Source organism: Ursus americanus, chromosome 27 (assembly GCF_024610735.1).
Source record: "Ursus americanus isolate L20-20 chromosome 27, mUrsAme1.1.p, whole genome shotgun sequence".
NCBI lineage: Eukaryota > Metazoa > Chordata > Mammalia > Carnivora > Ursidae > Ursus > Ursus americanus.
Window position 1 is genome coordinate 30611137 of NC_142153.1, and position 24299 is coordinate 30635435.

Genomic DNA, 24299 nt, shown 5'->3' on the forward strand with positions numbered 1-24299 from the left:
GCTGGTGTGAGTCTCAGAGCATGGTGTCTTGTGCTGCTTTGTGACTCAGTCTAGGCCATGGAAGCAAAGCTGTGGTCGGCAGTGTGTGGTTACGTGTTGGGTCCTCTATCAGCCAGCGTTCGGCAGACACAGAGCCAGCAGGGAGAGACAGAGGTGGACAAGAGCAGACTTTCCCAGGAAGGGCTCATGTGTTGCTGGAGGCCAGGAAGTCCCACCATCTGCTGGTGGTGGCATTCAGCCTGAGTCCAAAGGCCCGGGAACCCGGAGTCATGCTGTGGGAGAGTAGGAGAAGGTGGGTGTCTCAGCCCAGCCAGGACAGAGACACCCCGTTCCTCTGTGCACCCCACAGCACAAGCCTCCCCTGCAGACACCTCACGGCACACCCAGAAACAGTGTCTCACCAGCTCCCCAGGCTTCCAAGTGACACATAAATTCACCTTCATGGGTCCCACACAGCACGGAGTCAGCAACAGCCTCCCTGGGAAGCACCACCTCAGTTCCAAAAGGAGGGATGTAACAAAACAGCAAACATGAGACTCCGTGTTAGTAAATGAGGCCAAACGCCCCAGGGCAGCACTACCTGGACTCGCCCCTGTGGCTCGTCAAGACCCTCACCGGGGACATGGCAAAGCTGCATGCACAGCATCTGTCCCCCCAAATGGCCGCGTGACATGAAGCTGGGGTTCCCTTCCACCATCACAGACACCTGCAGAACCACAAGGACAAGAAAACGTGTGTCCGCTGTAGCTTTTTGTCTGGTCCCCACACTGAGCGGATGAGGTCAGAACAGGGAAATCTGTGAGCCTGGGTCTCTCTACCTTTTCTATGTCTCCAGCCACCAGCAGCAAAGCGTCACAAGGACTGTGTTTCACTCCTATAAATGAGACTTCTTTCCTTGTTTTCTGTGTAGCACGTTTCAACCTCTGGTGTTGGTGCCAAAGGCATGGTCATGATTGTTACAGATGAAAGGCCACTAGCCGTCTGCAAACAAACCTGAGACGATGACGTAGAGGCCGTCCCGTGTCTTGTCCCCATTGCAGCCCCCAGAAGGATTCTACTGGGTTCAGAATAAACACTCCTCATCATCTCTCAGAGGGAGACATCAGAAACCCAAAGACAGTCCAACCAGCAAGTTAGGGACATAAGTAAACCGCGAAGTTTTTAGGGCAATGTCACTTCTACCTGCAGAAAGGAAGAACCACTGATCAATGATTTATGTTCTCGTTTACACAGCTGTCATAACGGATAACAGTTCAGCAAAACCGAAAACGCATGCAGCATCTGAACGTCTGGATGAACACGAACTGCCACCCACATGGACCTGTGAGGATGAGGACTGAGATTTCCTCACAGGGCCCCGCAACCTAGGTTAATGCAGACCACCGTCCTCAATGTCCATGGGGGCTGCCGCGGGCCGCAGGGTTGAAACTGCTCTCAGGTAAGACTTGTGCAGGCTGGGGAGACGGAACTCTGCAGTACTAAGGTCAGGGCGCGAAGCCATCCTCGTGGTGCGGGTGCAGCCTCTGGACTGGCCTCCCGCATCTGGACTAGCCTCCCCGGGTCACAGGTTCTCAAGTTTAACAAACGTATCTTGTTTCTGCAGAGGGATTTCACCTCCACACTCTGGCTCTCCCCAGTGGAACATGAAGGCAGCGAGGGTTAGCTGGGGGTTACACTCCACCTCCCACGTGCTACCGGGCTTTAGGGAGGCACCCGCACCTGCTCCCAGCAGCCACCCGCACCTGCTCCCAGCAGCCACCCCACAGGTGCAACTCTTTCCGAGCCACGTGGACTGAGCTTTGTCTAAACCAACTGGTTTCTGGAGCTCCTGCCTGCCAGGGTCAGAATCCAAGTCCTGCTCTGCCTGACTCCAAATTCGGTGTTGACTCCAGCACAAGACTAACGGGACTCCCACGGCTGAACCCCGAGTGTGTGCAGGGTGGTCAGAGCTCCTGGGGCGGCACCTAGGGTCCTGCTGGCCATGGGAAATGCAATGCTTTTCTCCTGCCTTGGAAACAAAGTTTACTTTCTAATGTTCACATAACTGAGAAGTGATCATCTTCATAGCATAGACAAAACATATTTTGTTTATCTGGGGGGGGGGAACACACAATCGTCCTCACAACATGGTTATTTCTTCTGTAGTTAAAATCACCACCACCAACTTCTCTGTACTAGCTCTGCAGCAAACAAAGACCAAAGAACTCCTTGAAATACATACCAAAACACAAGAAAATTCTAAAATTAAAACCAAAAAGAGAAATACAAATAAATTTTTAGAAATCAGTTAAAAAAAAAAAAAAAGCGGCGAGGATAAGGAGAAAGCCGGAGTGAACAGAACAGAGAAGGACCGACGGAGGCCCCGGGGCCCAATCCCCCTCCTTGGGCACCGGGCGGCTGGGTAAAGTAGCCCTGAAGGTACAGACCTACAGGGCTGACCGTGGGGATACCCGTAAAATGAGCCCACATGACACACTGGATTGAGGCCACTTCATCCAAAGTTCTAACATGGAACAGTATGGGCAGGTTCCTTAAAACACCAGGTAGAATTTTTTAAAACCTCTAAGGTTCTAATGAGCTGCCTTAGGAAGCAACAGAGCAGTGGGCTCGCGGGGCCCGCGCGGGGCTCCCCTGCCCTCAGCGCCCTGACGCCAGCTCACGGTTCCCCAGGACGGTACCATGAGCTGTCCTTTCCGCACACCAACAGGCACTCTTGCCCCTGCCGTGGAAATACAAGGAGCTGAGGTCCATGGAGAGAAAATATTTCACCCAAATCCATGAAGTCAGAATCCGGGTTCAAACCCAGTTCTGCCAGACTCTGCTGTCCTTCCATCCCTGGTGAGCCCTTGGTGGGACTGGCTGGAGTCGGGCTCATGGGGCAACAGGAACCGTCCGGCTTAGAAACCTCTAAGGGCTGTAGGAGAATATTCGGCGTGGACGGGGAAAAGCACTCACCTTTAGAGTTTTGACGGGAAATGTCTCACGTTCCGGAATCTTAGCAGTAAGCACAGAGCGTAAGTGGGAAAACGTATGCTCTCACCCAAGCATGAAACCAGATGAAGCCGTCACGTATCGCGTATCCCGGGTGGAGAACCTGGATCCGCTGTCCCATGAACGCGTGGGACAGGAAGAGGAGGCGGAGTCTGGAGGACACGAAATCACTGCCCTTCCGGAGGAAAACGGAAGACAGGCGCTGGTTTGCCCGCTGAGTGAGCTGAAGCTAAAGCCCTCGGGAGCTCACCCTCCTCTGCCCGCCCCATACAGGCCTTGTCAGTCCCAGACCGCTGGGACAACCACCGCGGGCCACGTGCACGAGCCCCGCAGCGAACTCCGTCAACGGCCCCCTTCACACGTTCGCAGACCAGATTCCTGGCGAAGTGTTTTGGGAAGTGAAGCCTCACAAAACACCTGAAGCGCAGGCGCATTTCGTACACGCGCATCTCGTACTCGCGCGGGCGTGTTTCTGGCACGTGTTGCCGGCCGTCTGTGGCCGCGGGCGCCCCCTAGCGATCCTGCGCGTGCTGGTTGACGCTCAGCGAGGCAGGGCTGTGTGCGCGTCCTGCGCTGAGAAGCCGGTGATTGCGCTGCACTAGTGCCTCTTACGAAACACAAACAGTACAGAAAACACCTGATAATGAAAAATCCTTCTAGGTAAGTTACGGGTTTTCTTCACAATTGGATTATGTGGGGGAAGTTTGGTCTCCGTTTCCAAAAGAGTTTTAAAATCTTGACCATAGATAGGGTAGCACAAAGCTAACACCGTGCAAAACCATAAATCCACGCGTTCTACATACTCTTAGTGCCTGAGGAGAAATTAGTTAATTTCTGCCAGGTTATTTAAATGAAGCAGTCACCATCTGATAATTCCTGGGCACACAGTCCAAGAGGGGAAGGACAAATTTATTCCATTAAGGAATCCCATGGAAAAACATAAATATTTGCAGAAATACATCTTATAATATGTAGTGAGTTAGACTACCTGATGATATCATTGATCCAAAAATGTATGCGTGTCTGACGGTAAAACAGTCTCCAAAGGCCCAACAGTGACAGCGAACTACACACCGAAGCTTCTTGTCTGAGAACGAGCCTGTCATTTAATACAGACACGAAAACAGCAGCAGGACCCATGCGCCCTGCCTGGGAACACGTGCGCGGAGACTGCGGACCTGAGCATGGATTTCTGTACGTCTCTCTGCCGGCTTGTGTATGTTCTCAGACCGCGAAAAGAAAAAAAATTAATAAATAAAGGAACCTTCCAAGAAACACTGCGGCCAACGATTAGCTTCCAATTTTGATGATGAACAGCTCCCTGTAGTCAAGTGTTAAACCCGAAACCAGGAACACAAGCAAGTCTCACACGAAATTTGTTGTAGCACTAACCACAGATTTCTTTCCACAGAAAACTCCAAATAAAAGTTAAATTCCGCAAAAGGACTCTTTTCATCTTTCGGAAAATACCACCCCAACAGCACCCGCTCTAAAAGCCCGCAGAGCAAATCTCTATAAATAGACCAAGAACCCATTCTGCCAAGAAGGGGAAACAACAGCAACAATAATGAAAATATAAATTATTAAAGTTTTGTTTCTTAAATATTATAATGATTTTTTGCTGCTTGCCAGCCTGCTACGGTGATTCGCTTGGTTGCCATGGCGACATCCTGCTCAGTCCCAATATGTTCGCAGTGAGACTGTGTGCACCCTTTATAATTCGGCCCAGGAACTGTCCTGTGTCCTCATGCACCTGCATCAACCAGGTGCCTCTCCCCAGGTCATCGGGGCTCTGCTGACTGGTTTCTGAGACAATCTCCATCCATCCTGGGAAGGGCTTGCAAGACAGAGTTTAGGGCTCACACCCGCCCGCCCATACTCTCTCCGAGCAGCTCAGACTTGCACAAGTTCCCTCCTCCCCAAGCTAATGCACTCGCTCGTATGGAGGACACAGGAGCCACACACGTCACCTCGACCCTCACAAGAGACATCGGAGGAAGGCATTTTGTCGATGAGGAACCTGAGGCCAGAAAATATGAAGAAATTTGCCCAAAGTAATTAGCTGGTCATCAGGGAGAGAAAAGATCCCACATCAGATGTGATGTGATTCCACATCATCTACGTTTCTGTTCTTATTTTTTGAATAACATGAAATTACAAAAGTAAACATACCACATCACTTTGCCCTTGCAAAAATGCAAACAGCGACATACATTATGTACGTTTCCTTGTGTCTGTAAACACACACACACAGGAAGCTGAGGCCTGATCAAATAATCACTCTACAATGAATGTGAGCAAATTTACTGATTATTCAATTTACATTTCTCGTAATAGGTCCGCATATTTGCCTAACCCGGGCATTTCTCGGCTTGCTGTACAGATGGGCATTTGGGGAAAGGCGAGGAGTCTGAACAGTGAAATTGGATGAATTGCAGCATTTCCTATCTCCTGGTGGACCTGTCACCACTCATGGTTTTACAGGACGCCTCCTGGAAACTAGCATTACAACATTATGACTAAGCCCATTATATGTAAGCCAGCCCCCAGAGAATCCCCCCGCCCCAGAACTAACTAGGTAAACTACCCACATTACCAGGCCAGTCAACAGGCAAACCTCCCCAGTTAAGCCAATTAATTCCCAAGGGCTGGTTCCCAGGTGAGCATGATCTCTGCCGCCCTCGCGGTTCTGCCTCACGGCCCCCAGCCCTACTTCCAGGGTAAATGAGAACACCGCCTTCCCCAGGAGATGACCCAGCCTGAGCCACTCCTTCCGCACAGTGCCTGGGGTGGAGTAACCATGGCAAATACTGCTCTCCTGTCTCCGCTCCGTCCTCTAGATCCTCATGCAAACTCCACTCACAGTTCACCCCACGCGGCCTCACAGTGTGGTCGCCTGACACATGATTTCCCCCTCCTATTATCTTTGACGTCAGGGCTTGCAAGTTATTGCACTTTGACGATCCCACTGCGCTGGACATGCCCTTTCTGTCACGTAAGTCCTCGTGTTTGCAGAAAGAAGGAGATAGAGAGGAAAGGAAGGAGGGAAGAGAAGCAAAGGAGAGCGAACCCTCGGCTGGGAAGGGGCCCATCAGACACACCGCACTGACTCTCCTACAATCACGGGGGCAGGGGGCAAAGAGCCTGTCACAGCAGGTGCAGTGGGTCAGGGGGACCACTGCTCCCTCTCCCCTCGCCAGCACTCCTGGGGGCTCAGTGCCCTCCACGAGTACCCCAGAGCTGAGTCACCAGGCATGAAGGACAGGGCCCTGCCATTATTTGCATGATGTATGTGTTGGCGGTGGGGGGTGGTTTCTCCCTTTGCCTCCTCGAGGGGCACCCACGGTGGGCAGGACATGAATACCTGACACCCCACGGTGTACAAATAACATAATAAATACATTTGTGAGCAGCTCATTGAAGCTCACTGGCTTTCATGAAGGTACAGCACGTCAGAATTAAAAAACAAGAAAACTTTCAAGCCATTCTGGCTGGCTCTTCCCAGTTCAGAGGGTCAGGCCCAGAGAGGACACAGCAAGTGCCTGAGCAGAGGTGGGCCCAGACCCTTCCCTGCCCACAGCGGCACTCGAAATCCTCTGTTGTGCCTCGGTAATGAACGACTCTTAGTGTGCCATCTTAAACCAGAGGGCATTAAAACTAATAAAATCCACACCTACACTTTGAAAATCACACGGATTCCTCGTGTACGCCTGTGGTACTTGAGCACCTTCTACTCAAGTGTAAGAGAATCTTGTATCGAGAGAGGATGAGGCCGCATCCAAAACAACCCAGGCAAGTGCTTCTTTCAGCTCTAAGTACCACTCGGAAGAGCTGTCTCAGCGGGACCCGGAGAAGCCTGCACTCTCCCAGGAGGAAGAGAGTGGTGGGAAAGGCAGGCACGCTGTGTGCTGTGCGTGCAGCCTGGACACCTTGATGACCGTGGCCCCCACACTGCCCTCATCCATCCCAGGACACCCTGATGATCGCGGCCCCCATGCTGCCTTCACCCGTCCTGGGACACCCAACACTGTGGCCCCCACGCTGCCCTTGCCCATCCCAGGATACCCTGATGACCGCGGAGACCCCACGCTGCCCACACCCGTCCCAGGACACCCTGATGACCACGGCCCCCGCGATGCCCACACCCATCACAGGACACTTTCCATCATCAGCCCCTCTTCCTGTAAAGCAGCAGGTGCTGTGGTCCTCTTAGGCTGTCGCAGAAACTGTGGGAAGCACATGAAAAACGCATCTTCTTTCCATCCCCTCCACAGACTTACTGAGAAATCCCTAAGAATCTGCACTCAAAAGGAGTTTCTGAGAAAAGAGTGAGGATTTCAGCACAAACATGTTCTTAGATGTTGTTACACAGAACAGCAAAAAACTGAAAGCAATGTAAATATCAAGAACAGGGACTTGATTGAAAAAAATACTGCCTGTACATGAAATACTACACATTTACTAAAAACACTTAAAATATTTGCATGCACACATTTACAATTTGATTCACGTTTAAAAGTTGGTTAAAACCGCACATTCCAGAAACTCAAGTCTGCTTTCTGAAAGTGTGTAGACAAGGTTAGCATGCACATGTCTGTGTCCATGCACGCCTGTATCCACACGGGTCTATGTCCACACACACCTATATCCACACACGTCTATGTCCACGCAGGTCTGTGTCATGTGTGTCTGTGTCCACATGGGTTTGTATCCATGTCTGTGTCTGTGTCCACACATGTCTGTGTCTACGCACACCTGTATGCATGTGGGTCTGTGTCCACACGTGTTTGTGGCTGTGTACACACGTGTCTGTGTCCACACACATCTATGTTCACATGGATCTGTGTCCATGTGTGTCTGTGTCCATGTGAGTCTATATCCATGCATGTCTGTGTCTTTGTCCACATATAGGTCTATAACTGATGCACGTCTGTCCACGTGAACTGTGTCCACATGTAACTGTGTCCACACAGGTCTGTGGCTGTGTTCATGCATATCTGTGTCCACATGAGTCTGTGTCCACACTTGTCTATATCCACAAGTGGCTGTGGCTGTGTCCACATGTGTCTGTGTCCATGCAGGTCTGTGTCCACACAGGTCTGTCGCTGTGTGTACAGTGGATGCAAACATGGCAAAGAACGGACAGCGCTAGTTTCAAAGTGGCCAGACGGGATGCCAGACTCATTTCTCTTTCTAAATATCCCGTGTCTCCCAAAGGAAACACTATTTACATAACCAGAGAGACAAACACAATTAACTTAACTTTGAATAATAAAAGAAAAAAGGTAAGTTCCATCCTCTTGTGGGATTAGATAAGGTGATGAGAAAGAGACGTCCAGACATCCTTGCTGACCAGAATCTGGCTAGGGGCCCCTGTGGAGCAAGCCAGGGGGCGGGGCAAGGGGGACGTGTCTGCCTCTGTGAGGACACTGGAGTCACAGAGGCAGAAAAGGCTTTCACAAGCAACATTTAAATTTTTAATATTACCCACGATGTCACTACAAAATTTTTCCCAGTAATTTAAGCGATAATGAATATAAAATCCTTACAGTAGAGAAACTCAGAGAGACACTCAATAGTCTTTTAAGAAATTATTGATGACATCCTCCTCAAAATCGTTCCTCTAGGATACATTTGTGGGAACTCACCCTAAAATGGGAAGTGACTTCACAATGACCGATGGAGAGCTTTGTCAATCTCTTATTAATCATTTGGAATATTCTATAACTTGTTGTATTTCCTGAAAAACTGAGTTCCAACTGTGACCCAAACAGTAACACCATTGCTATTTTTCTACCCTTCAGTCTGTTCATGTCATTTTAATACAGTTGTGAAAATCACTTACTCATATTCATGGGCACATTGAATTTTAAAGTCAGAGAGTCCCTAGGAGAATATATAATTTGAGATACTCACTTTATAGAGAAAAAGGGAGAGATCAAGAGGGGAAGGGGCATGCGCCAGGACTGCCAGCTTCAGGGGCGGGACCCGACTACAGCTGTGTGGCCCCAACCTGGGCCCCACATCCCTGCTGCTGTGACAGCACCTGGGTACTAGCTTACATGCCCAGGGAAGCACACGACGCGTCCATCACTGTCCTCCACTGGTTCAAGTCGCTTCCAGCAGAGAAGGTGGGACCCTGTTGTGCAGGAGCAGGTGCCTCACAGGGCGAATTGTGGCTTCCCCCTCATGCTCAAAGAGTAACTAAGTGGACACGGCTTATGAACTGGAGGCCTTGTTCTTCTAATAAGAAGAGGCCCAGGCCGGAACAGAAAAATAACCTAGAGGTAGGTTCAAATTCTACCTGCTTTACTTACTTCCTGCAGGATCCAGGATGATGATTTAATTTCTGTGAGCCTTTGTGTCCTGCTTTGTAAAATAGAGATGATGACCTCACATGACCAAGGATTAAATGAGAACACGTATTAGGCACATTCTGAGCAATCTGCACAAGCTACATACAATTTCTCACTCAAACGTCAAGCCAGCGCTGTTAAGTGCATTTTATTTTGTAGGTTAAGAACTTGAGCCTCAGGTAGCAGGACAACTTCCCCAGGCCCCAACGGTTTCTAGCAGAAATGCAACCTAGGCAGGTGGGCCCCTGACCCTGAACTATACACAGTACCTGTAACTATGTGGAGCCCACCCCCAAGCACCTTAAGGGTCTACAATTCTCAAGCACAAAGGGAAGGTTAAATGACATCTCCTTACTCAGGATAGACATGTCAATCAATGGAATAAAACTGAGAGTTCAAAAATAAACCATTGTAAGTGATTTTCAACAAGGATGCTAAGGCAGTCCTCTGGGGAAAGAATTCTTTTCAACACACGGTGTTCACACATGCAGAAAATGCAGAAAAATGAAGCCAGATCCCTACCTCACACCATATGCAAAATTAAGTCAAGAAGGATCACAGGCCTAGCATAAAACTCTCAGAGCATGGGAGTAGTCTTTGTGACCACAGATTTGGCAATGTTTTCTTAGATAAGAAACAAAAAGCTCAAGAGAGAATTAGGTCAACTGGGCTTTGTCAAAATTCACAACTCCTGTGCTGCAAACACACCATCAAGAACATCAAAGTCAATCCACAAAATGGGAGCAAATATTCACCAGTAAGAAACCAGTATGAAACTTGTATCCAGAATATATCAGTCATTCTTACAACTCAATAAAAGACAAAATAACCCAATATTTTAAATGGGCAAAGAATCTGAACAGACATTTCTCCAAAGAAGACCTACAAATGTCCAGTAGGCACATGAAAAGCTATCCACATGACAGCCATCAGAGAAATGCAAATCAAAACTACAAAAAGATGCCTCTTTGCACTCAAAGGATAAAAAGACACAGATAATAATAAGTATTGGCAGAGATGTGGAGAAATCAGAATGCTTTTACATTGCTGCTGGGAATGTAAAATAGTGAAAGCATTTTGGGGGATTCCACAATATGAGAGTTATTCTACGAGCCAGCCATCACACGCCCCACTCTTCACCCAATCATATGTCTGCATATATGCTGTTCAGAACAGCGTTATCTAAAACAGCAAAAAAGCTGGAAACACAATGTCCATCAGTTGATAAATGGATAAATAAAACATGGTATATCTATCCAACGTAATTTTATTTGGCAATAAAGAAGTACTAATATGTCCTAAAATACATATGAACCTTGAAGCCCTACTAAGTGAAAGAAGACATACCAAAGACCATGTTGTATGATTCCTTCTGTATCGAATGACAAAAATAGGCTAAATTATGGGGACAGTATGTAGGTTAGCAGTTGCTGGGGGCCAGGGGAGGGGAGAGTGGGCAACCACAACTGGTCCAGAACTTCTTTTGCAGGTGATGAATGTTCTGGAATTAGAGTGGTGATGGTTTCCAACTCTGTGGATACACTAAAATCCAGTGAACCGTGGATCTGTAATGTGTGAATTTTACAGTATGTGAATTATACCTCAGTACGGCTGTTTCCAAAAAATTATATATTGCTTTAATAAAGCAGAGAAGCAGATGCAGAGCAGGTCTCTCCCATCTCGTGCACAGCACTGCACCCTCACTGTATGGATGAGGCACTGACAGAAATGGTTGGGAGGAAACCAGTGGGGGCTTCAGGGGGACCCCAAAGCCAGCAGGAAACTTAGTAAACCACACGTCCCACATCCCACAAGCATCTCTGCTCATCAAGAGCTGGATGGAGGTAACACCACATTTACATCTGTAAACGTGTTCCAGGCAAGATCGTAACGGGAGGTGGAGAGGTAGTGACCTGCTTACCCGTCCGTCCACGCAATGCACACTAACACATGCCTCGTGGGACTCTGCATGATGGGGAGTGTGCATGCAGCGGGCACAGAAGCATCCAATGCCCACATTTAATGGTGTTGTGACCTGGGCCCCTGCAGCACGTACTATTTTCTTTAGCAGAAGATGATGTGGTGAGCCAGCGCTGTGTCCACGTGCACCCGGAGCCCTATGTGCACAGCAGCTGGGAAACTGGGTGCGGCATTAGGTCACAAACCAAACCAAAAAGAGAAACTACTTCCAGCCTAGATGCAAAATAGAGAGTGCACCATGCTAAGATACAAATTTTGACATTTTTAAGGAAAACGGCAAAGCAAATGTTTTTATAATGCACAGATTCCATTGCACCCGAATTAGAGATTGCATTAAAGGCAGAATGGAAATGAAAGCAGTAGGGAAATAAAGGTAATTAAACTCACATTATGCTTCAAAAATAATGTTTCTGTTAATAAATGCCTGGCTTTATTCTATTTGCCACTAATTTACTAGAAACTGGACAGCTTTCATACTGTTGGGCTGCTTTTCATTATTTTTATAAAAAATCCTCAATAAAATTGAATAGCACACTCTTGCATACTCTCACCTGCTCCCTCCTTTACCAATTAAAACCAAAAAGGTTTGAACTCCTGCATCTCCCACCCTGACATACGTGGAACCCAGCACCATGATGCCTGGGTCACAGATGCAGGCCTGACAGTGGCCACGTGGCTCTTTGCAGAATCCTGGGTGGGCGAGCTCTCTCCAAGGGCCTCAGAGTGTCCCACACCCTGTCTTCTGACAGGTACCCGTTGAGTACCACTGTTCCAGGTGCTGAATAGAAGGAACCCTGTCCTGTGGAGCTGACATTCAGTTGAAGGAAATAAGGAACGAAACCAGTATGTTCACATCCTTGTGGGCAGATAAGAAAAGAGATGGCGGTGCAGGGTCCGTGACACATGCTATGATGTGTCAAATGGTGGCGGCAGCATCAGAATAGGGGAAAGCAGGAGGAGGCAGTGAGTGGCACACAGGGCTGGGCTGGGCTTGCTGTAGACCAGGAAGACCTACAGGGCTGGGCTGAGCTGGGCTGACAACTGCAGGAACACCCGGGCGAGGGACCAGCCAAGCACCCCACATTGAGGAAGCAACATGGAAACCAGGGTGCCTGGAGCCCAGCAAGAAGAGAAGGAGGCACCCAGGCCAGGGCACCAGTCAGTGCAACCCGACAAGGTCGGGTCCTTGGGGACTTCGGTTCCTCCAGTGAGTGAGACGCGAGGCCACTGGGGTTCTATTCAAAGGCATGTTTAACTTGTTACATCATTGAAGGATCCCAGGACTGCTGGGTTAACTAACTGATGGAAGCTGAGAAGCCAGGGGACAGATGATGGCAGCAGGGACCTGGATCTACGGGAGGAGGCCAGTGGCACACGGATGGAGTTTGGAATTAGATCAAACAGGGTGGAAGGCATCAGAGTTCCAGGCTGTCCTTGCTTAGCTAACCTTAGTTAACCTTGGTTAGTTAACCTTAGTTAATCTTAGCTAGTCAACCTTAGTTAACCTTGGTTGGTTCACCTTAACCTTGGTTGGTTAGCCTTAACCACTTGACCTTGGCTAGTTAACCATGGTTGATCATAGTTAACCTTAGTTAGACGTGGCTAGTTAGCCATGGTTCATTGACTTTAGTTAGCCTTGATTAGTTAACATTAGTTAACCACAGCTAGATGGTCAAGACAGAGAAGTGGCAGATTTGCCCCAAGCCAGTCTCCATCCAGGGCCTCCGCCTCGTATGTAGAGGGGAGGGGACATGCTGGGCAGAGGCTGGGCTCACACAGACATGATGGGAGAGTTGTCTCCGATGAGTGTGAAAGCCACACAGCTGGGCTCACCCCAATAGGGGGAAGGGGGGTAGAAAGGGGAGAAGGGAGAGCCAGGTGCTGAGGCTGAGGCAGAGCCCCGAGAAGGGAGCCACCAGCAAGGCCACGCCAGGAAAGGAGGGGAAGGGCAGGAGGTGCTAGAGCCTGGGAGGTCGGGGCAGCGGGGTTGAGGTTAGGGTTAGATGGCGCTGATGGGAACACGCAGTGGGAACCAGTGGGGATCACGCTGGCTTTAACAACAGGGAGACCACGGTGTTCCCATGGGGCAGGTAGTGCAGGAGCGGGAGGGACAGGAGCCTGAGAAACAGAGAGAGGAGGCACAGGACTGAGGGCTGCATGGTGCAGAGAGGTCCTGACAGACCACTGCACAGCAGCGGGTGGGGTGGTACAGCATTGAACACAGATCTGACACTTCGTAAGCAGAGACCTGCTGGGGCTCGGACATTTGGGACTCTGGGGCAGAGGGGGGCATGCCATCTGATGGTCCAGAGAAGCACAGTGTCAGGCCGAGCTCCGTGCCCTCCCTAGCCCTATACAGCTGCTTGGGGGCAGGGGCAGACGAGGGGCTGCTTTGGCAGGGCTGAGGGTGTGTGACTATGACAAAGCCAGAGACGGGCAGCCTTGCCAGGGCGCGTTTGCAATCGTGGACACTTCTGACCTTTCACAATCTTAGCTACTCCTCCCGGGATCACGCTAAGTGACCGGACTTCACGGTTTGCTGTGTTTCAAGTTCTAGCAATTACCAGTTCATCCCAACAAAATCACACTGAGCCTCTACTCTGCACCAAGTGCTGGTGGGAAAGGGACAGACAGACGCACAGGACTGAGTCCAACCCTCCTAAGCTAAGACCCTACGTGGAGAGAGCCCATGAGGTGTGAGATGGGACAGCATAACCAGACAGCGGCTGCCCACAGGTTAGCCCTCAGTCCTCTAAGCTTCCCGAGAACGGCAACAAACTATGTCACCCCCGGCAGAGCCCCTCGGGCTGAGGTAATGGAGCCCATCCTCCCCACAGCTCTCAGCCCCATCACAGACATGTGCCTTGCTGTGCGTGGCCTCGCTCGCGGGCTATTGCCTCACCGCCTGTCACTCTCTAGGGGCAGAAGCACGCCAGATACAGGAGGGGCGCAGCCCCACTCAGCACCTGAAACCTGGACTGATTCATCCAGTGCACAGGCGTGTGCGTGTCTCATGACTGGTCACGGGACGGGCTTCCACTCTGTCCCCCGCACACCTGCTGATGCACACCTGGACCTGCCAGCCCCTCCCTGAGAAGGAACCCTGCATCTGCTGCGTCACTTTCTGGCTGGTCAAGCATCATCCCCCGCCACCAGCTGCTGGGGCTCTGCTAGCAGTCACTGTCCTGAGGATCCCCCCTACACGACAGCTGGAGACACCTTCCACTGGGGTCTCAGCAACCCCAGGTGCCCCGTCGCACATCTGTCTGCAATGCTTTCTCCTCATTTTCAAGATCTCAGAAAAATGGCACGTCTTTGTGCTTTTCTCTGACCTTGCTGGCAGAGCTTCTGGTGGCTTTCCTGTACTGAACAGCAGGTTCTAACACCCTGTCTGCTACCGCGATAGAGGGACGCAGTCACCGTCTGCAGGTGCACCCTCTCCACCTGCCGCACACCTGCTGGGGTGGGGGCAGGGCTCGCCCACCTCATCTCCCAGGGGCGCACCTGGGGCTCACTCCCAAGTGCTCCCTAAATGCCAGCTGTTCATCGCTGAATGGCACTCTGTGGTTTCCTCTGCCATTTCCATGAGCACCGCACACAAAACACCAGGCCAGGTGCACTGCTGTCCTTTGAGGGCTCGCTTTTACAAGATAATAAGTGATCTGACAAGGATTCAAGGTCAGAAATTAAATCCTGCAGCCAAAAAGAGCCTTTCCTAAAACCTCCAAGGAACCCATCCGAGATCTGGTTTTTGCAGGAGTCACGTTGCTGGTTTGCTACCATTCGCATCCTGACCTTGGTGGCATCGTGATGCACACGGTGGACACTGCATTTCCCCACTGGCCCTGCTCTAGGGAAATGGCAGCTGACATCCGTAGCCCCCATCAGATGAGCGGTCAGCCCAGGGGACAGATGGGGACAAACCGCCTGTGTGGGTGATGCACATCTGGGAACCCTTGGATTCCCCACAGCAGATGTGTGCAGACTCATGACAGTCGGTCTACCCGCTCAGTCTGCCCAGAGTCTGCCCTCTGCGGACCCACAGGCCACAAAGACCCTGCCTGACATGTGTGGGTCCCCATGCTTTGCAAGGCAGGGGGACGGCTCCATCTAGGGGACACACAGACACTTCCAACAGCTAACTCTCGGAGGATCTGTTTTCCATCCCTAAATTCCCACAGACTATGCTCATCCTGAGGATGGGCGTTGACATCACTGAGATTCCCCCTTATTTCTGAGGGTCCAGCTGTACCTACAGCAAGGTCTTGGAGGACCCTGCCCCTTGGGAGGACCCGCATGATAGCTGAAAATGCACTTAGCCCTCCAGCAAGGGAGGAAGAACCCTCTCCAGGAGGTCCCTCTCGCTGGCCAGCTTTTCCCAACAACATCAGCCAGCAGCGACTTGAGGGAACCTCAGACAAGCAGGTGCACCTGGCACTCAGGCCACAGCTCCCAGCTCCAAGGACAAGCCAGCTGCCATGGGCAGGCTCATCTCTCTATCCACGGTCTTCCTGAGCTCAACGGCAATGTTATAATCAGCATCACTGCCTGGCAGTCTGGTCCACAGCACATGAAATGTGGGACCCCTCAGCACACTGATAGCAACAAGAAAGGATGTGAAGTGTGAGCGGGAAGCCAGAAACCTGGGGCACACAAGGTCCCCACATGTGACATTCGGACACACCTTCGCAGCCAACATGAACTGTTTAAACCTCCCGGACTTTGTGTCCTTAGTGAAATGGGAAAAAAAGTCTGTGTGTTGGGACAGGAGCTGGTCCTGAGCTGGCCAGCCTGGGGGGCATGAGGGGAGGGCACCACGTGGGGGCAGCTCCAACTGAGCTCCCCACAAGCAGGTTTGGGGCACCTGGCTGCCCACCCCCCATACTCCGAGCCACACGCTGAGGATCCGGAGATTAGCAACAAGGTGGCTCTCACCAGGAGGAGAGTGATCAACTGATGAAAGAGGCCTTTCATTCCCTAAAAAATCAAGTAAACAAGAGGTGCCTGGGTGGCTCAGTTGGTTAAGCGGCTCCTTGTTTCGGCTCAGGTCATGATCTCAGGGTCCCGGGATCAAGCCCCACATCAGGCTCCGCGCTCAGTGAGGAGTCCGCTTGAGATTCTCTCTCCCCGTCTGCCCCTCCCCCTGCTCATGCTCTCTCTTCCAAATAAAATCTTAAAAATGAAAAAAATCAAGTAAATAAGATGGAAATATTGATCCTGTTACATTTCCAAAAATTGACATGATGTCACAATAACTTTTTGCATTTAAATTTTATTTTAAAGGAACTGTATTCGAGGCTGAAGGATAGACTTCTCCCTAAAGACATTAATTCTGCACCATCCCCCGGATTCAGGGGAAATTCTGACCTTTCGCTATGTCCTGAGCACAAGGTAACAGAAGTAGAGGCAGTTTTACTGAGGGAAACCTCCTGCCCATTACAGATGAGACGCACATAAATCCTGAATGGCGGCCTCTATCATGAGGGAGCAGTTGGTGGAAGGCTATTCACCCCAGGAAGGAAAGGCAGGTCCTGGAGTCAGCAGGTCCTGGAGTCAGCAGTTCCCTGCGTCCTGGTCTCCCGTCCAAGGCTTACATCCCCAGCACACAGCACCTCTGAGCCACACTGGCCACTGTCTCCACATGAATGAGTCCCATGGGTTTCATTCAAGGGCACCACGCAGGCTGAAACAGGCTCCTGGAAGATCACAGTCCCTCCATCCTAAGCCTGCTCTGCCAGGCCAGGTCACCCAGGGGCGCAGAGCTGGATACAACCCGCGGGGACACGGCACGTCCTGTTCCAACGCAGGGGCGCGTGAGCCACTGCAAACATGGGGGCTACACAACGTGGACTTGTCATGTTCTTACAGAACCGCGTGATTTTGTGGCCAAGAAGCTGCTGACGTGTGAATGAACACACATGGTCCCCCTCCACCCACGTGGATGCTGACCTTCACCGGCTTGCAGGCTTCCTTCCGAGGCCCGAATTTCACATGCTCTTCAGAGCAGAAACCAGAGACAAAACGGTGAAATTAAACCATGAAGCACAGGGGACTTTTAATTTCTCCAAATTAGTGAACTCAGAAGACAGTTATTTTTGAGAATTAATGTATTTATTGCCCATAAAATGCTGTTGAAGAATTATCTCGTTCTGCCACTTGATTTCCCAGTTGGGGTCTAACGGGGATGTCACTGGAGGCAGCAAGCTGTTTTCCTGTCTGTCTCCCTCAATATTAGGGAGTGGTCCTCAGCTGGCTGCTTCCTGGTCCAGCAAATCTCACCTGGAGATCCAAGGCCATTCGTGAAGACAAGGCCCCAAAACTAAGCCCAGTAGTTCCTAGAGGAGAACATTATCTGGCAAAATCATCCAAACAGTTACAACACCCACAGCAAGAAAGGGGCCTCAAGCATCTGATGCAAGCCCCCAGCTGCACGGCGTCCTCACGCACAGAGGGGCTGGCGCTGCGTCCTCAAAGAGACAGGCATGGCTGCTCCAGAGTCCTGGGTCGTGCACGTAAATATATCCATGCAGTGGACACAACACACTTATGACTCACGATGATAATGCAGCCAAGCGGCCTATTCCAGGCCCACCCTGGGCCTTCCTTGTTTCTGAATCTACTTGCTTGAAGATCGCACACACTGGAAACAGGCCACCATCTGTCTGCAAACTCCACTCAGACCCATGGTTCTCAACCATGGCCACCAGCGATGTCAGCGCCACCGGGGAGCTCATCAGAAATAGAATCCGTCGCCTGCCCCCACGCTCCCCCAGACCCACGGAGTCAGAAACGCAGGGTGGAGGGCAGGGGAGCAGCGGTGTGAGCTGGAAGCACATCAGTGTTGGTCAGACCAGCGGAAAGCCTGCAGCTTGGTTGCTTTAATGGCCTCCGGCAGCTACAAAGGTGCCTGGTCTGCGGGTCCCTCTTTGGCTAAACTCTAGGATAATGACTCTTCAAAGAAGAGCTGCTCCTCACTGAGAACTGAAGCATCTTCCAGACCTGCAGGCATTGCAAACACGGAATTGTTGTCGTGTGCACAGGGCACCGAGGGATGAACACTTCGAGCATGGCATCTCCTGCCCTGCAGGCCGGAGAGCAGACCATCCCTCCGTGCACCAGCAACACGAGGACGTGGACGCTGCCCACCAGGGGCACCCGCAGGAGGTCAGCACACATTCCGGTCCCCACAAAGGGAAAGTATTTTTTAACAGATAATTAAAATCAAATGGTCTTCTGGGATTTTGGAGAGCACTGAAATGCTGAACAAGTCACACACAGCATTATGCTATTTTATGGCATTGCTCCATTTACACATCCTTAGCGACCTCCTAATGCCCTGTTCCCCCTCACGGGCCCCTCCAATCTCCTCCCGGCCGGGATGATCTTTCCGAAGCAGGAGCCTGCCCGCCCCTCCCGTGGAAAAGGAGCAGTCAATGGCTCCTTATGGCAACAAGCACCATGGCCTCCACGAGCCTGCCCAGCCCAGCTTCACACCCTTCCAGGAAGAGCCGCTCCAGACAGATTTGTGGGTCCCCAAACGTAAGGCCCTCACCTGCTGCCCTCCACAAAGGGGGAAAGTTCCCACACATCACTGCCCCTCAAAACCATGCTTCAGGTGGAGCCTGTCCTCCCTGGAGGCCCCCAAAGGTGTGAGGTCCTGGGGCACGGGGCACACGGCCTCCACACACCCCCGCCACGGCTGACCCACAGCAGAGGGTGGCATCTTCACTTTCCCTACTGCTCTAAGAGCGTCCAGTAACCCCCGTAACAAAGGCAGGGCTGTGTCGGTTGGCACCAGGAGCTCAGCGTCTGAGCCACGGGTATGGCCTGGCTCCAACCACAGGGCTCTGTGGTTGTGTGGCCGCAGCCAGGCCTTCCTCCCCAGGTTCGAGGCACACCGCCGACCCCGCATCTACTGTGGGAGCAGGTGGCCGTGAGAACTTCTAGGCTGCAGGAGTGCACACGTGCTGTCCCTGCTGGGGTCTCACCGGCATTATCCGCCCCCGTGTGCACACAAGGACACACGCGGTCCCAACCCTCCCCAAGCGGGCGACCTTTGTGTTTCACTTCTGGCTCCTGCAGCACAAAAGCAACAGGGCCAGGCCATTTGCAGCACCATCCCGCACCCACTACCAGTGCCATCCTCCAGGCGCACCTGCCCGCAGCTGTCACAACACAACACGGACGGCCGACAGAGGCATCACAGCATTTTAATCATGTGAAACATCGCCAGCTTTAAACACCACACGGTGAACAATGCTGGTCTACTCTCTGACGCCCATGCGGTCCATCGGTGTGACTCCGAGGACCGTGGTGCTTCCAAGACAAGTGCACAGAAGCGCCACTCTCCAAGACAAGGTGCTGTCCCCCTCCACTGCAGCCCTGAGAGCGCCACCAAAGCCAGCGTGTTCGCCAGGGACAGGAAGCGGCTCGGACACGCGCCGGCTGTCCCCCTCCAGGACCTCCCTTTGAGAGCACCATGAAAACCTTCACCACAAGCATGCCTAAAAGAGGAACAGATCAGAACATGTTTAAATCAACAAAATAAAATCATGCTGCGTGTTCGCCCTCAGTCAGCCTTCTAGTATGAGCGACGTGTGTCAGCACATTAGGGCCACTGTGGCCTCGTCTGGCTTGGAGTCACTCACAGGTGCACAGATGTGTGTGCTTTGGGCCTCCGCTCAGCACAGAGGTAAGTCTACCTGCCAGGAACCCTGGATGGAGGGAGTCCTGCAGGCGACTGCCCTGCACACGGACATGCCCGTTCCTGTTTTTCAGTAAATGCACGGTCTGTGCTGACTCCGGGGCACAGCCCGGCAGCTGGCCAAGCACCCGGGAGGCCAAGGGGACCCGAGAGACCAATGCCATCACCATCAGCACAGACGGGTCACACGCAAGAAGCCCTCAGATGTGGGGGATTCATCACAGACTGCACAGACCCAAAGCTGACGGACAAACATGCTCATTTCAGGGTAAAGATTCAGATTTGGGGAACAGCCACACAGTCTGACAAATCATGGTCATCAGGGAATTCACGCCTGATTGTAATGGACTATTATATAAAAGGATTGGTTTTAAATGTAGTGGAGAAATCTTGGAATCATGAGGATTTCTATTTTTGGTACAATTATTCTTCATAATAACATACTAAGTGAAACATTTCTAATGTAATCCCACCACCTCATGAAGTGCAGAGAGTCTGCCACGCCTGACTCAGGGCGCTCCGGGGGTCAGCATCAGTCAGCCCAACCACGAGTGACCAGCATGAGCAGGAGAAGACAGCCCAGAGTTCCCGGGCACGGCACCAGACCACCTGACCGGATGTGGAGGAAACAAAAGTCCTCACTGTCTTAAACTCCTCAGACTCTTCTCCAAAGGAAACCGAATTTGTTACACTGTCAGAGAAGACAGTATAGACGGATAGGGATACATAGTATAACTTGGAAGGCAGACTCCTTGAGTTGATGCCGTGGAGGCATCTCCTCAGAAAACAACACTGGCTTCTCCAGCGTGTGCCGTGAGGACCCTGAGAGATCAGGAGGCAGAAGACAGGGGCCATGGGGGTGAAAACGTTTTTCTAAATTATACAACAGAGACAACTTACACTTTCTGGGACGCCATGGGCATCTGATGGCAGGTCGTGCTCGGACCGCATGCCCTTTCTTGGACGTGTCTTCAGAGCTTCCCCTGCCCAAGGGCTGAACTTTGTTCTGTTTTGACTTTTTTCCTCCAGAAGAGACTGGAGATGCCTCATCTCGTCGCATTGTTGCTGTTAATGACTTTGGTCTAAGGTCAATGAACAAAACCTTAAAAACATAACCTGTCTCCCTGAGTCCATAGTCTCTCATGGTTCATCTCCCCCTTCTGATTTCCCCCACTTCGTTTTTCCCTTCCTTCTCCTAATGTCCTCCCTGTTATCCCTTCTGTTCCACAATAAGGGAAACCATATGATAATTGTCTTTCTCTGACTGACTTATTTCACTTAGCATAATCCCCTCCAGTTCCATCCATGTTGATGCAAATGGTGGGTATTCATCCTTTCTGACAGCTAAGTAATATTCCATTGTATATATAGATCACATCTTCTTTATCCATTCATGTGTCGAAGGGCATCTCGGCTCCTTCCAGTTTGGCTATTGTGGACATCGCTGTTAAGAACATGGGGGTGTATGTGCCCCTTCTTTTCACTATATCCATATCTTTGCGGTAAATACTTAGTAGTGCAATTGCTGGGACATAGGGTAACTATTTTTAATATCTTGAGGAACTTCCATACTGTTTTCCAGAGGTGCTGTACCAACTTGCATTCCCACCAACAGTGTAAGAGGGTTCCCCTTTCTCAAAACAAACAAACAACAACAAAAAAAAACCCATAACCTGTCTACATAGCGTCTTGCCTTCAGCCATTTGGATGACATCAGCATGACCATTGCTTCTATGAACTGAAACAGCAAAGGAACCAAAACAAACAAAATACAGAATGTGTGTTCTGAATTATTCTAGGGACATACTTGATAGCATGTAAATTAATTCACTGAAAGTACACGGTCTACGGATTAACAATTAAAAATATTTTAGGTTCAATGTCTTTAAAAATAGTGCTTCTAGTCAACAGTTTAAGGAATGATAGAATACATAGTGAGTTACAGCCGAGAGCACAGAAACTGTGGCTCCAGCATGGGAATGTCAGCCGCCCACGTGTTACAATTCCCTTTCCTGCAGCCAACACCAAAGTTTCAAAACCCTTGGTGTACTTTGATCAATCTCTTTAATTTTGATAGAATCACATTTGAAAAATACATATACTTTCATAACACCTCAGGAAGAAGCTACAACAGAACTATAGTGTTTTAGAGACTGAGCTATGGAAAACATAATGGTCACCTATTGCTTCTGGAAGGGGCTGAAATGAGCCAAGGAATTTCAGGCAACAGGACACAAAGGGGGCCGTGGATGGGAGAGTTGGTGCCCCTGGTCCTTGGCACCTGCGCAGCTTGCGTGCGTAAACAGACTGTATGAACAAGGACGATGAACCATAGTGCAAACAACTACTCCACATGGTTAAAGTATCCCTTTTAAGAAAAAAAATAGCAGATTTTTAAAAATTTCTGAAGTAGACTGAAAATGAAGGGCTAGGCCCCCAGCGACAGTGCACCCTCAGGCTTCCCATGGCACCTTCTCAGGGCCCACGCCAACCGCCCCTTTGGCATACGGTCACTCTGTCTTCCTGCCAGCTTCTGTCGTAATTCAAACAAGCTCCTGACCGTCCAGCTCGGAAACACACACCCGGGCCCCACTTGCCCCGCACCTGCCCTAAGAGCCTCCTCACCTTACAGACAATGCAGTGTGTGCAGAGGTGACCACCAAGCTCCCTCCCCTCCAGTCCATTCTCAGTGGCATCAGTGAAGCCACTGTTGTTGGGGTCTCCTGCTGCCTCTCCCCTAGCCCGGCAAGAGCCTCCAGATACAGTGGAGGAACAGACCCCTCAGCAGTGAGACATGCTGATCACAGCATCCTTCTTCCTGCCAGAGGCTTCCTTGACACCCCACTGGCCCCATGTTCTCTAGACCCCGACTCCTTCTTAGCTTCCCTCCCTCCACCTATCCCTGCCCTTAAACGTTGGTCTTCATGGAGTTTGGCCTGGCTCCCCTTTCCACCAGAGGGCTTTCCAGGAAAATCCCAGCCACCCTTCCACCCCAGTTAACACCCCGATGCACCCGCCCACAGCACCTCCAGCCCAGACTCTGCCGATGCTCCACCAAGGCATCCGACTGCCTTCTGGATGGAGACGGGCCATGAGCATGACATCAGCACCAGAACCTGGTTACACGTGCACCTGCCCCCCGGCCCCATGGCTAGCGTCCCATTGGCACTTGAAGGTGACACAACCCTCCCAAAGGCCCAAGCAGGACCCGGGAGCCAGCCTGGATCCCTCCTTCTACCCACCCACATCCACCGCTGGCAGCCCACCTTCCCACAACCTCCTGCCTCCCGCTCTCTGCTCCCCCCGGCTGGCCACCACCAGGATCATCCAGGGTCCCCATCCCTGGTCCTCCAATCACACCTCTTGCCCAGCCTCTGCACTTGGCCTTGGGAGCTTCCAAAAGTGTGAATCTCAGCAGAGGACTTCAGGTGAAATGACCCACAGGGCCCTTCTGTGCCTTTCACAGCCCAAACTCTTTACGGCGGCTGACAAGGTGACATGGCCCACCCCGACCTCGGGCACTGCTCCTCTTCTCGCCTGCTTCTGAGAGGGCTCTCTGCCTCGCCAGCTGTCTGCAGGTGTGGGAGCACCTTGTGCTGTTGTGTGCCACATCCACGGCCTGAGACCACCACACTGGACACTGTGCCCGGCCCTGAACCGGCACTCCACCAGAATTACTGTGTAACTCACAGCACGTTGTTTTGTGGTCATCCTGTTGTCCAGTGTGTCATATGATGGTAACATATGGACAAAGTCTCATGTCCTACTGCCTTCCTACCTTCCCTGAGAAGTAGCCCACGCTTCACAAACCATAGCTAAGTTCTGGACATAAGGAGACCTGACCATCACAGGCGCACCTGTCATAAAGCAGGGTAATCGTTTCCAGCTTCTCCAATACGATCCTCACTTGAGCAACATCTCAGCACAAAATGTGGATGATTTTTAATAATTTATACAACGGAGATACAAAAGAGAGAAGATAGTCCCAATGTTCAGTGATAACCTCTAGAATTTCAAACATAGGGAGAAATGAGAATATATTTGTTGAGGGGAGGGTAGTCACGATGTCATTTTAAAAGTTGTGGCTAACCTTGTGGGCATTTTCATAAATAAAATACTGAAAGAATAAACACACATGATTAGATAAACACTGAATATTAATTTATAAAGATTTATATAGAACTGTGATGTTTTGCTGGAATAAGAAATCTGAGCCATTATGAAAACATCCTCTAAGTGTCCACCAACAGATCAATAAAGAAGAGGGG